At 34.5% G+C, this 12,806-nt stretch overlaps 1 protein-coding gene across 5 annotated transcripts in view; it reads left to right on the plus strand.

Annotated features, from left to right (window-relative positions):
* Positions 1–12,806, plus strand: part of CaMKII (Calcium/calmodulin-dependent protein kinase II) — a 699,413-nt gene that overhangs the window by 409,259 nt on the left and 277,348 nt on the right. The window lies entirely within an intron of this gene.

Consider the following 12,806-nt stretch of genomic DNA (forward strand, 5'->3'; position numbering starts at 1 on the left):
TCATTATCATTGGAAAAGAAGGATTTTATTTTAATGAAGATTGAACGAGCCAATTCAATTGTATGTCTGAATTCATTTTGGGGTACATTTAATGTGTAAGGTGTGTGTGTGTGTGGAAGGATAATGCCACGGAATCAAGTCCATTTTCCACAGAAAGTTGTATACAGAACTTTTCTTATAATATGAATACAAAGTTGTAGGTTATGCTGCTTTAAATTTCTATTTTTACTTCTTTAATAAAATTTACTAGAAGTTCTAAGGTGTTTCTATTGGCAGTTAATAAAATGTGTGATGGATTTAATGGAAGAAAATATTCCATTTTAATTAGTTTACGAATTGAATCATCGGATTTTTTTAAATGTTTTTTGCAACCGAAGAATATATGGTTGAGATCTCCGTAAGAGTTCTGATCACAACTACAGGCCGATGACTGTATAATGCCCAGCTTAGCAAGGTGCGATGGAAATCGCGCATGATTTGTTTTAAGTCGAAAAACACTTGCCGAAAAGAATTTTGACGTGGAATAGTTGAAAATATAATGGGGTGGAGATGGTAGGGTTGGATGTATTTTAAAATACGTATTTTGTGATTTCTCTACAACGTTTTCCCACTGTCGTTCCCATTTTAACATTATGTTAATTTTTATTAGGCAGTACGTTTTGTACTGCCTCCTTGGCCAAACTATCAGCTTTTTCATTACCTAGTATACCTATATGACCTTTGACCCATACAAATGTTATATTTAATTCTGCTATCAATTTTTTTAAATTGCATGATATAGGACATTTCATTCTTTCAAATTGTATGCTTTTTATTGACTCCAAGGCTGACTTAGAATCAGTTAGTATTACCCCCTCTCGTAAATTATTTGATATTAACCAAGTAATGCCCTTCAAAATTGCTATAAGTTCAACAGTATATATGCTGCATATTGATGGTAATTTAAACATAAATGATTGTTTTGTACTTTGAATAAAAACTCCACAACCAACTCCGTGTTTTGTTTTAGATCCATCTGTATATATAAATATCTTATTGACTAATCCATCCAATATAGATTTTAAAAGGGTATGGTTTATATGATCATATTCTGTATAATGGGGTATTATAACTCTGTGTGGTTTTATTAGTGATCTAAAGGGTATATTATACATAAGCAATTTTTTATTTTTACTAAAAGAAATGTGAAAAGCATTGGTGTCAACAAAAGCTTCTGCAAGTGGGGGAGAATTTTTTAGTTTCCAATAGCGGTTTGTTAGGTCTTCTTTTGCATTATCACTTAATTTGTTGATCATGTTTGACTCAAGGGTTTTTAGTTTTAAAAGATATTTTTGTGATAACAGTTGGCGACGTAAGTCCAAAGGTAACTCATTACACTCTGCCAGTATTGCTTTCACCGGTGATGATACTATCCCACCGATGCAAGTTCTAAGACATTTATATTGAACACTGTTTATTTTGTTTAGATTGGTGAATGTGTAAGGTGAAATTCTAAGAAATGTTTGTTGTAGTTAATTATAATGTGATATGAGTCTCGGACCTTTTATTAACTTTGTGTGTACCTTTTTTTCTTTGTGTGTCGTGCTTGTTTTCGAGCATTGGTGTGTTTTTGTGTTGAACGAAAGCAAAACAGACCAAAAAACCATATGGGGTAGCGGTGTTCTTCTGGTGGAGCATCTTGGAGGCTCTTGAGATGAGTCACTATTCGAATCAGAGGCAAGAGGCTTGTCTGGATGTGGTGTTCTTTCCAGAAAGAAGTGTGTGTGTTTTTGAGCTAAGCGCCACAGAGTCCTGTCTCTAGTTACTATTGTTTCTGTAGCCGTTTTTACGTCTACATCCAACTTCAAAACTAATCTATTGCACTAAAATTTTGTTATTGGCTGTTTTCGCTAACGGCCAGGCCTCGCCAGCTTTCGAGAGGCGGCTTGCCGCAGGTAGTCCAATGTGAATGTGTGTGTGTGTGTTAGCCTGACAGTGATGGACGCTATCATTTCGATGTTACTTGCGGCTCCATCAGCCACTAAGACAGCCCCGTCCGACCCCAGATCCCGTGTCAAGTAACGGGACTCTGTTATCGGCCGGGGGTCCTAGCGACGAGGATGCTTCGGTAACAGAAAGAGGACCCCTTTCGCCGCCATGTATTTTGTGTGAATATGTTTGAGTGTGAATGTGTGCGAGTCTGAATCGGCAAAGGTGAAAACCGTGTTCTCTAGTGACCGAGAAAGTTGCCTGAAAATGTCCCATATTTATATGCTTTCGCACGTTCTTATATGGGCATTTTCAGAGCAACAACCAATAACAATTTTTATAGATTGTAAAAGGCGGGGCGATGCGCGTCGACGTGCGTATTATGTCCGCTCTAATAGCCCACGGCAACAGTTTATAGACTCAGATCTATGTTCTAAATTTGAGGATAACAAAATAGCATTTATTGTTAATGTGAAAATTTTTTAATAAAATCAATTAAAAAAGCTCATCTTTTGATAGACTCAAAGCAATAATAGTAACGTATCTCAGTAGCGCACCCAGGGGGGGGCGTTTTGGGGGTTAAAACCCCCCTCCCAGGACCCTATTCCGACACTGTTACTCACACATTATAAGGACTCAAAATGGAGGTAACATCATAAAAAAATTTCGGTGACCAACCAAAACCCCCACCCAGAGGCAAATTGTAGGTGCGCTACTGACGTATCTAAAGGTAAACCTGAAAAAATATTTCATACTTTATAATTCAAATGAATATATAATTATTGTTATTGAATTTCCGTTAAGTTGATATATTGACATTCTATATAAATGAATCGGACGTTTTATAAAATGACCACCGTACAAATTTCATCAGCAATTAATTTCAAAGCAAATTAACGAGTAATGAACGAACATTTGTTTAAATTTAACGCAACGTAATATTTCACAATATAACACGTTGTTATTATACGAGCAAAATTTGCCATCAATTATTTATAAAACGAACAATCATTTTAGATTTACGATGCATAGCAAAAGCTAAAAAAAATCTACCTATTTGTCATTTAACCGTAGTCCACTCCATTAATTAATTAAAAAAACGCAATTAACCACTTTTTAATTTTTGTAAGTCCGGACTCTTTCTCTAGTTCTAATTGAGGTTTTCGGTGCAGTTACGTACCGCGTCGATTGCTGCTTCGCTGACCAACTACGGGTCACCGAGGGCAGGTTAGGAGACACATAGTAGAAAGTTTCCATATTTTTTTATGCTCCACACTTGCACCTATCCACTATATATAGATTCTGTCAATGTTGGTTTTTTAACCAATTCTTCGGCTGTGTGATGAATTATTTCTTCTTCTTGGTTTTGTTCTTTTTCTGGGTGCTCTTGAAATTTTTCCTTCGAGCTTTTCATTAGTTTTTCTTTCTCGCTGATAATTGCCTCGTTTTTGTTCTGCATACTGTTGTTCTTAACATGTGTCCTAGAGTGTATCACTTGGTTTGTAAAATTTTCCAGTTTCTCTTCTGTTGGTTTTTTTCTGTACTATGTTTTTTTTTAATTGCCGTATTACCAGATTCCAGTAAGAGCCTAGGAAGGTATCCATTAAATTCTGGCAGGCAACGGTAGAGGAAATCTTTTTTAGACATCTAACTTCACGGAGCAATACACCCTGACATCTTTCGGCCGAGTAGGATACTAGGCCAGAAGACTCTAGGTTAGTTAGGGATTAACCGTGTTCCGGTTAATTCCGCACTAACCAACCTTAACCACTGTTTCAGCTTACAGGTACACTTGTTACTATTGTGGTGCTATTGTTACTAGCGGATATAGATAACTTTTAAACATTCTGAGTCGAGTCAAGTAAGTACATATACTACGAGATGAGACACGCGAGAATTTGTGAATTGTTTAAGTCTTTCACGTGAGAAAAGACACTCCGAGTTCTTGAAAATTCTACATAAGAAGAAACAAATATTTAACTGCAATCGGTTCGCTACCTGGTTTGTCGTTGTTACTAATACCCTGACGTTCCGTGGAACTCCGTTTGGTTTCTTGATCATATTCCAGGCGTGCATGCTGTCCATTCTCCTCCATGACTCCTCCCATTTTCTTGGTTGATCCACTAAAGGAGTCTTTTTGTAGAAGCTTTTATATATGTATATATATATATATATATATATATATATATATATAATTGTTTTTTACGTCAGGAATATAGATTCTTAATACTGGTACATATTTAGTATTTACAAACAACAAATAAAAAAATTTAATTATGTAAAAAGTGTACTTAAAATGAATATTTCCATCAATTTTGTGTAATTTTTTAAAACTGGTTTCAATTTTTTCGCCACTTACGAGGACTAATAAAGTAATCCTTCAGAAAAAACTCTTCCCGGAGTTTCGTTTATTTAAATTTGAGTACGACGTTGAGAGATTTGATTAAACTTGGGTTTGCCTGAAATTTGCTTATTACAGATACAAGACAGATCCAGGCTCGGACTAAGGAAATGGTCGTTATTGGTTTCAGTTATGGTTAAAAATTAATCAGGAAAGTAGGGATAAAAACACTAAACTAGAAACAAGACCGTGTAAGAATAATAGTTATGTTCTTTTAAAGCAGCCTCTCTTCTACTAGGATCAAATCTTTTTAATACATTGAAAGAATTTCTATTTTACTTTAACAAATTTCTCTTCTGATTCTTTTGCCTCCATTTTTAGTATCTCTAACTATCTTGACTCTGACTGTTTTCCATTCTATGTTCTCATATTTACTATTAACCGCCCCACAAATCCTAAACACCTAATCGTATATTACAGAAAATTAATAAAAAATGCACAAAATAACTAAAATACCAAACAAAAACAGACTAATCAACGAATGTTTGTACGACATACAAAACTCGATTTCAGCATTATTATCAAATAGTTTATGAAAATATATAATATATTGACAAAAAGTGATTGGATGACCTAGGAAATCCTGACCTAATAGATATACGTCTAAAATATAAAAAAGGGACTCTCACAAATAGAGTGAAGTCAATAAACTCATATAAAGCAAAATTAAGGCAACCAAAGACTTTGGTTAAATAATGTCTGTAAAAAAATTGAAGACCTCCAACAAAAACGCGACAATCTTAATCTTTAGTCGAATCTTAAATAAGTAAACTTTTAAAGTTTGAAAACAAAAAAATTATCACGCATCAAACATCCTAATACCTCACACCGGGGCACAAATCAGATTCAGAAAACTACAGAGGAATCAACCTAATAAATATAACAATAAAAAAAAATTAACAACCAAACAAATAAACTTAGTGAAACTATAAACTAGTAAAAGAACAAGGATTTAGATTGGAAAGATCACTCACCGACGCTATATTTATAGTGAGTCAAGTTCAAGAGAAATCACTAGAATATAACAAACTGGCATATTTATGTTTCGTGGACCAATCTAAAGAAGGCATTTAACATGGTGAAATTAAAAGACGGTATCCATTTATTGTACCCAAGAGAAATGTCATATGTCAATATCAGCACAGCTGATATGCTATAAAGTGGAGCAAGATCTACCGTTCCCAGATCTGATTCTATTGTCACCCATGTCTTAAGATTCAAATCAAAACCTGGGGCCATTTGACCAGCATGACTATGTAGTTCTATGCTCCCTTCTCATTTATTCTTCCAACAGTTTTTCATTTCAATATAGGGGCCTGGAGATTAATAGAGACGGGATTCTAGAGTTCAGGCTGTTCCTTTCTAAATCGAAAATATCTTAATGTATCGGTAAGTCTGAATTGTCATTTTTTTTTTCTTTTTATAAGTATTTTTATGTTCTCCTACAAGGGTGTTTCGTCTACGTTTATCAGGTGGTGATATTCCCAATAAGATGGGAAGCCATATTCGTTTTTCAGCCCGAAACATTGTTTCGGCTCGATTGTTTGGCCCAACAAACTAACTAGCAAAAACCGATTAACTTAAAAATCTGTAAATGGTTCTTTTACTGACATCTGTCATACCGGAGCACATAGTCACTTCATTACTAACTATTGTTAAAGGTTGTTGATGTACAAGGGACTCGTGAACATTTAACACAATAGTTTTTTCTCTCAGAGCATACGCGCCGTTTTTAGGTTTAGCAGTAACAAATTGAAACGATGAAAAATTTTACTACTGAAAGAGAGAAGTTGTTTCGTGAAAAAGTTAAAGCGCGGAAAGAAAATACAGGTAATTATCTGCCTAAGATACAACTTTTAAAAAATACGTGCTTTCTTTCGTGTTTTTTTTTTAAGTAAGTATATCTAACTGAACAAGTTAATGCATAACTCGTAATTTAAAAAAAAAACCTGATTGTTTTCAACTACATCCGTACGGCAATGGCTTATGACCTTGGCGGCAACCCTTAACCTATATTGGAAGATTTGCATTTATAATGGGCTGCGAGGTGCAAACAAATATACTTTAAGTAGAATAAAAAAGAATATAGTGGTAAAAATATCAAGAGATAGATCACCAAATAGTAGAAGAAGTATCGACCGACCGACAACGTTCCGTAGAGGTGTCAATTGCTTAACAATTATAACATCTTGTTAAGAGAACAAAGAAGAAGATATAATTGTTAAAAACTATACGAATTACAAGTATAGCACGAACTAAAACACTTGAGACATAAATCAAAACTTTCTTTTACACAGAATTGATTGAAAATCGAGTGAAAAGCCTTCTTTGGGGACTGTCTATATAAATTGTACGTAACACTGAAAAATTTCTATTATTTGATCTATTTTGATAGGGTTTCGTTTTGTGTATCTCCTATTGTAGTTTCAACAGATTCTACCAACTCCATAAAAGTTCCAAACGAAATGTTCGTGAATAATTGAAGTTATACCGTGGGCGAATACGACCTTGTTTACGATAAAAAATTACTGCGAGCAAATGGAAATTGAAGCGGGGAGAGTGAGTGAGAAATTTGAAAACTTGATGGGATTATTTTTATTTCTTTTTAATATCGCCTACCCAATAAGCCGCTTAAACGTTCCGCGATTCGCGGTGTTTCTATCCTTTATTTTTTTATATTTATTTTTTCAGATGGATGTCTGTTGATGCGAAAAAATCCTGTTTTCGGCATTTTAAAATAAAAAATAATCAACTAGATAACGAAAAATTACTAATATATCAGTAGAATAACTAGAAATATGTAATAACGATTGTGTAAGAACAAATGCTAAACTAGGTACTTTAATTTGCTTAACAAACAATTAGTTATAAGTAAAACAAGCTAATAAACTTTTCTTTTTACTTTTCTTCATTTCCTCGATAGAGGTTCCTAACCATCATTTAATAGTTCTTTGTCTTGGAATAAGCTGATTAATCTTAGCGTATTTCTTATATGGAACCATTCCTCTGATGTTAACCTCTTACGTTGGGCGCCATTTAATTTTATATCGATGGGTAACATTAATAGGTAAATTAGCCTCTTTTAACTTCGTCTTGACTTAACTGTTAATAACTAAATATGTTTTTCGAAACTATGTGAACAAATGATATATCATCAAGATAACAAAGGATGTTAGGTTCATATTTTAGACCGAAAGTTGCATCAACTAAGTATTCTCTGTTGAGCCTGAGCAAAATTACATAAGTCAAAAGGCATAATGGTATTGCCATTGGGAGGAACCTCTTTATGTGACACTAAGTGTTTTTTTTTTCTCGTGAAGAGGGATCTAGAGGGATTTGCCAGAAAACTTTTCTTAAGTCAAAAAAACTTATAAATTGCGTACCTTTAAATAACGAAAGTATTCTATCTGTATTAGGTCAGGACTATTTGTACCTCGTTTATTTACTTTATTGGCATAATAAACCTCTATTTAATAAATGTATGATTCTAGATTTCATTCGGCGAAAACAAGAAACTGTTAAGAACCTTCAAATTCTTCTACTAAGAACCCTGTAATCAGAGGGCGCCGCGTTAACAATGCCGCATTTGCGTCCCCTCAACCGAACAATGGCACTACCATGGAGTAAATTATACGAACGACATTGCTGTCGGCGAGTGCGCGTCATCGCGACGGCAAACGTTGCTAGCGAGGCCGGTCACGTTAGTAGCGCACAGTTCACGCGTTACACATAGCGCGCATCAATCTATACGTAGCGCTGATAACGCAAACCAAGTGATCTCAACGCGACGCAAATGCAATCACGTATAACTTTATGCACCCTTGATTCCGTGGCGGCATTAGTGCTCGTATAACAGCTCATCATCATTGTGGATCTTGGCCTGCTCACAAAGCAGTCGCCACTCCTGTCGATTCCTGGCAACTTCCCTCGATCTTCTAACCCTTAGAATCTGTAGGTCTTCTTCCACATCATCAATCAGCCCATCTAAGTCTCTGCACTTTAACGAATTTCACAATATCTAGATCGGTGTATAACTGATGTAGTTCAAAGTTGTATCTTCGACGCCATAGTCCATTTTCATTTACGGCCGCAAAATTTTTTCTCTCAAAAATACCAAGAAGTCTTTTATCATTTTGAGATAAGATCCACGTTTCAGCCCTATATATCAAAACCGGTCTTATTAAGGTCCTGTATATATTAAGCTTTACTGCACGTTTTATATTTTTATTTTTTAAATGGTTCTGGAGGTCGTGAACAGTTCTGTTTGCTATTGCTATGCGTCTTTTTATTTCGTCGCTTATCGTGTTTGTTGCGTTTACTAGCGATCCAAGATATGTAAATTATTTGACTTGCTCAAAGGTATGGTTGTTAATTTGAATTTTGAGGGTTGTTAGAGATCAACATATATTTGGTTTTTTCCTCGTTTACCACAAGTCGTAATTCACTTGCTGCGTCCGCAAGCCTTGTAAAACACTGCACCATGTCTCTCATACTTCTGCGTACTATAACTATATCGTCAGTGAATGCGAGAATTTGCGTCGATCTATTAAAAATAGTTCCATTCATTCTAATATTTAATTGTCTGATTGCCTTTTCCAAGGCACTATTAAAGAGCAGACACGCCAACGCGTCCTCCTGTCTTAGACCATTATTAATGTCAAAGAACGTAGAGTTTTCTCCTTCAATTCTAACGCATGAGCTTACGTTTTGCATTGTTAGTTGGGTCAACTTAACTAACTTAAGTGTGATCCCAAAGTCTAGCATTGCATTATATAATGCAATTCTTTTCACACTGTCATAGGCTGCTTTGAAGTCAATGAAGAGATGGTGTGTTTCTATGTTATATTCTAGTGACTTTTCTAGAATCTGCCTATATGCTTGAATTTGATGTGTAGTTGACTTTCCAGCAGTAAATCCGCATTGATATTAACTAACAATATCCTTTGTAAAATATTTAAGTCTTTCAACTTTTACACTTCAGTTGATCACCCTTTTTATGTAACGGACATATTATTTCCTTCAGCCACTCTTAAGTACTATTAGTTTATGGATTGCTGCAAAAAGTTGATCGCCACCTTTTTTATACATTTCCGAACAGATTTCATCGATTCCTGGGGCTTTATTGTCTTTGAGTTCTAGGATCGCATTTGACACTTCTTCTCTTGTTGGGTCTTCACTGTGTAGTTGACATTGTATATTTTGTTCATTTTCTATGTTGTACTTTCCTTCAATATCGTTTATATTTAGATGTTCGCTGAAATGTTGTGCCCATCTGTTAAGAACTGTGTCCCAGCACTCTTGTCCCAGCTATTACCATGTTCTTAGACATCGCAAAGTTTATGATTCTGAGACCGTTAACATTAGAGTCTACGTGTAGGATCTCTTTTCCGATGGTGGGCGAAAATAGATTCTCTCTTCCGACTTTGGCTCGTATAACAGCTCCCAACTTTAAATTATTATCAATTGAATTTAGCCTTTTCATTGATAGCTCTACCGTCAAAAGAAAAGTGATGCTCGCCGTTATCCTTCTTTACTATTAAAACTGGTGAACACCAAGGACTATTGGAGAGTTCAAATAACACCTAAGCGAAGCATTTCATCAAATTCTTCATTGAGAACTTTTGATATATAAAGAGATATGGGAAACGGGCGTTTTTGAAAAGGTTTCGCGTCTCCAGTATCGTAAATTATTTGAATTTTATCCATGTTGACTGATCCATTCATATTACTAAACGATTTAAACGATAATTTTAAAAACGATTTGGTAGTATTCCACGATAAAGATCTTTGTTTGGGGCTTAAATTATCTATTGTATATAAACATACTTCATCCAGCTCATTATCGGTAGCGGTAAAGGTCTATATATCATTATCACCGGTAGGCCAGGCATTTTTATAGAAAACGCACACTCGTGGTATTTACAGGCTTTCACTTGCGGTTGTTCCTCGTACGGAGGGAGGCTGTCTTTACCGGGTTCTACACACGTGTCTCGTGGTACTAACACTAAGATCAAGAGATAGAGCATATTTACATTTGTTATCGAGAGAGAGGACATCTGTTGCTAGCGAAAGTCAACAGTCAAGAGAATGGGTCTGTTGCTAACGGCAGTTAACAGTTGAGAGAAAAAGGACGCCTATTGCTAGCGAAAGTCAACAGTCAAGAGAGAGTCTTTTTTGTTTGCTATTTTAAAACTGTCTGTATTTTTAAAGGATTGGGGTTGAAGTGAGGGTACGAAGGGTTGGAGTAGGGTAATGATTTTAAAATTGAGGTAGAGAATGATAGAAATTAATACAGCTAAAAATATGACATGGTTTTTTGCATGTGAAAAATTAAAGAGATTCTGTTTTATTCACTGGTTTCGCTGGTTTGGGAATCACGATGTCATCTGCTTCCACGTTATTGGTATATTTTCTAACCTGAATACTACATTTATAAGGTTTGTGTGTTTTACGATGGTGTTCCTAGTTAATTGTTGTATTATTTCTCCTGTTATTAAGTGAAATACCGGAGCCTTTTTGAGATTGATATTGTTTTTGATTATTTTGGTTACTTGTTTAGAGGTATTAGGATTTATTATTCCTTGACCAGTATTATTTACATCGTGTTCAGTACTCTCATCATCGTTGTTTTCGGCTTAATGATTATTTTCCCATTTCGTGTTTCTTTATTTTGGAATAAATTCTCTAAGTATGAAGAAAATAAACTTGTTTTCTCCATGTGTCCATGTTCGACCTTCTTTTTAAATCGACCGAATCTGTTGCGTTTATTATATTGTAATGGTTTAATGATTTATTTTTAATTTTGGTTTTTTGCCATGTTTTCCTGGCTTTTCTTTTTCTTTGCACCATTTATCGAATTTGTTTGGGATAATTTTGACCTTTAATTTTTCTTATAATTTATTTGGTATTGTTCCATGCTACTTGTTATATATTTATAGTTAATTTCTCTGCTTCTTCATCAAGTTTATCATTAGTTTTAATTGGTGTGTTTAAATCTAGTCTGTCAATTACCTAACACTCTAAAGCTAGCCAAGTCCGTTTTATTGGTTAAGGTAGGGTTATTATCTAATAGTATAAAATGCTTATTGATTGTTAGTAGTATTAGAAAGTGATCAGAATTGAGACCATTAGCTTCTATTTTCATAAAATTAGTTGTAAATTTTCTAGAAAAGAAAAAGTCGTGTGTTTTATCTTTATCAGTGGGCCAATATGTGGTTTTTACTGTTAAATACCATTTTTCATTTATATTTCCTATTGCTGCTTGTAATTCTCTACCCTTTGTATTGGTTAACCTTGGACCCCATACGGTGTCTTTACCATTAAAGTCTGCACCAATGAAAAAAAATCTCTAAGCGTGTTGAGCAACTGGACGTAATTTTCTTTTTTTAGAGTATGTTTTGGTGGAAGATATGCAGCTGCTATTGTCACGTCATGTTTTTTTTCTTAGTAGTCACGTCTTCTAGTAGCTGCCTAAATGGCTTCAGTCTTTCTCTTTCAAAATAAATTAGATTATTTTTCACTATTACTGCTGCTCCTCCACTAGCTGTTTCTAGAGTAAAAAAGCTTGGCATATTTGATATCCTCTCAGTTTGGTGTACCTATATTTGTTTTGTGAAGTGTCTCTAAAACTAAACATATATAGATTTTTTGGTTGTTTAATGTAAACAACAGTATCTCCTGTTAATTCTGAAAGAGGCCATTTGCGTTCCAATGAAATATTCTAAGTCTTCCACCATTTTTATCTTTTGATCATATCTAAGTAAGCAATATGTAATGCAATACCAGTTATTTTTCTGATTCTGGTATCCTGAAGATCCAAGACCAATCTCTGACCAATGACTGAAGGGATTGTGGAATAACAAAATCGACAGAAAACATTTAAATATGTACCATTCCTTGACCACTCTCGTTTCTAATAATAAATATCTAACAGTAAGGGGTGGAAATATTTTAAATAACAACAACGAATATTTATTTTGATTATGTATATGCCAGCATGGTTCATAAAGGGAAATACGTTAACAATGTTATTCCAAATTTCCACTATCAACTTAGATTTCCGTTTCATTGACGGTAATGTAAATTTCCACCGGTCTATAATTGCCACTGAAGCTCAAGAAATGGCAGATGCAGTGAACTTTATTTATTTCAAAATATAGATATGTTTCTCATTTAGGTTTAAAAATTAAAGTTGTAAAAGGCAGTATCTAAAAATATCCTTAATTTTACTAGCAGTATGGTTGTTGTATTCAATATTTTAAACTTTTATAAGAATGATTTTTTCATAAAACTATAAAATATTTTGATTTACTAAATTTCAATAGTTAAAAAAAACATCTCCGCCATTATTTAAAGTACCAGATCTACAAATTATGTACTTTTAATCACGGGTATCGGTGTTGAGTCACGGCTTCCGGTAGTACCGATAACAGTAACG

This window comes from Diabrotica undecimpunctata, chromosome 7 (genome assembly GCF_040954645.1).
Source record: "Diabrotica undecimpunctata isolate CICGRU chromosome 7, icDiaUnde3, whole genome shotgun sequence".
NCBI lineage: Eukaryota > Metazoa > Arthropoda > Insecta > Coleoptera > Chrysomelidae > Diabrotica > Diabrotica undecimpunctata.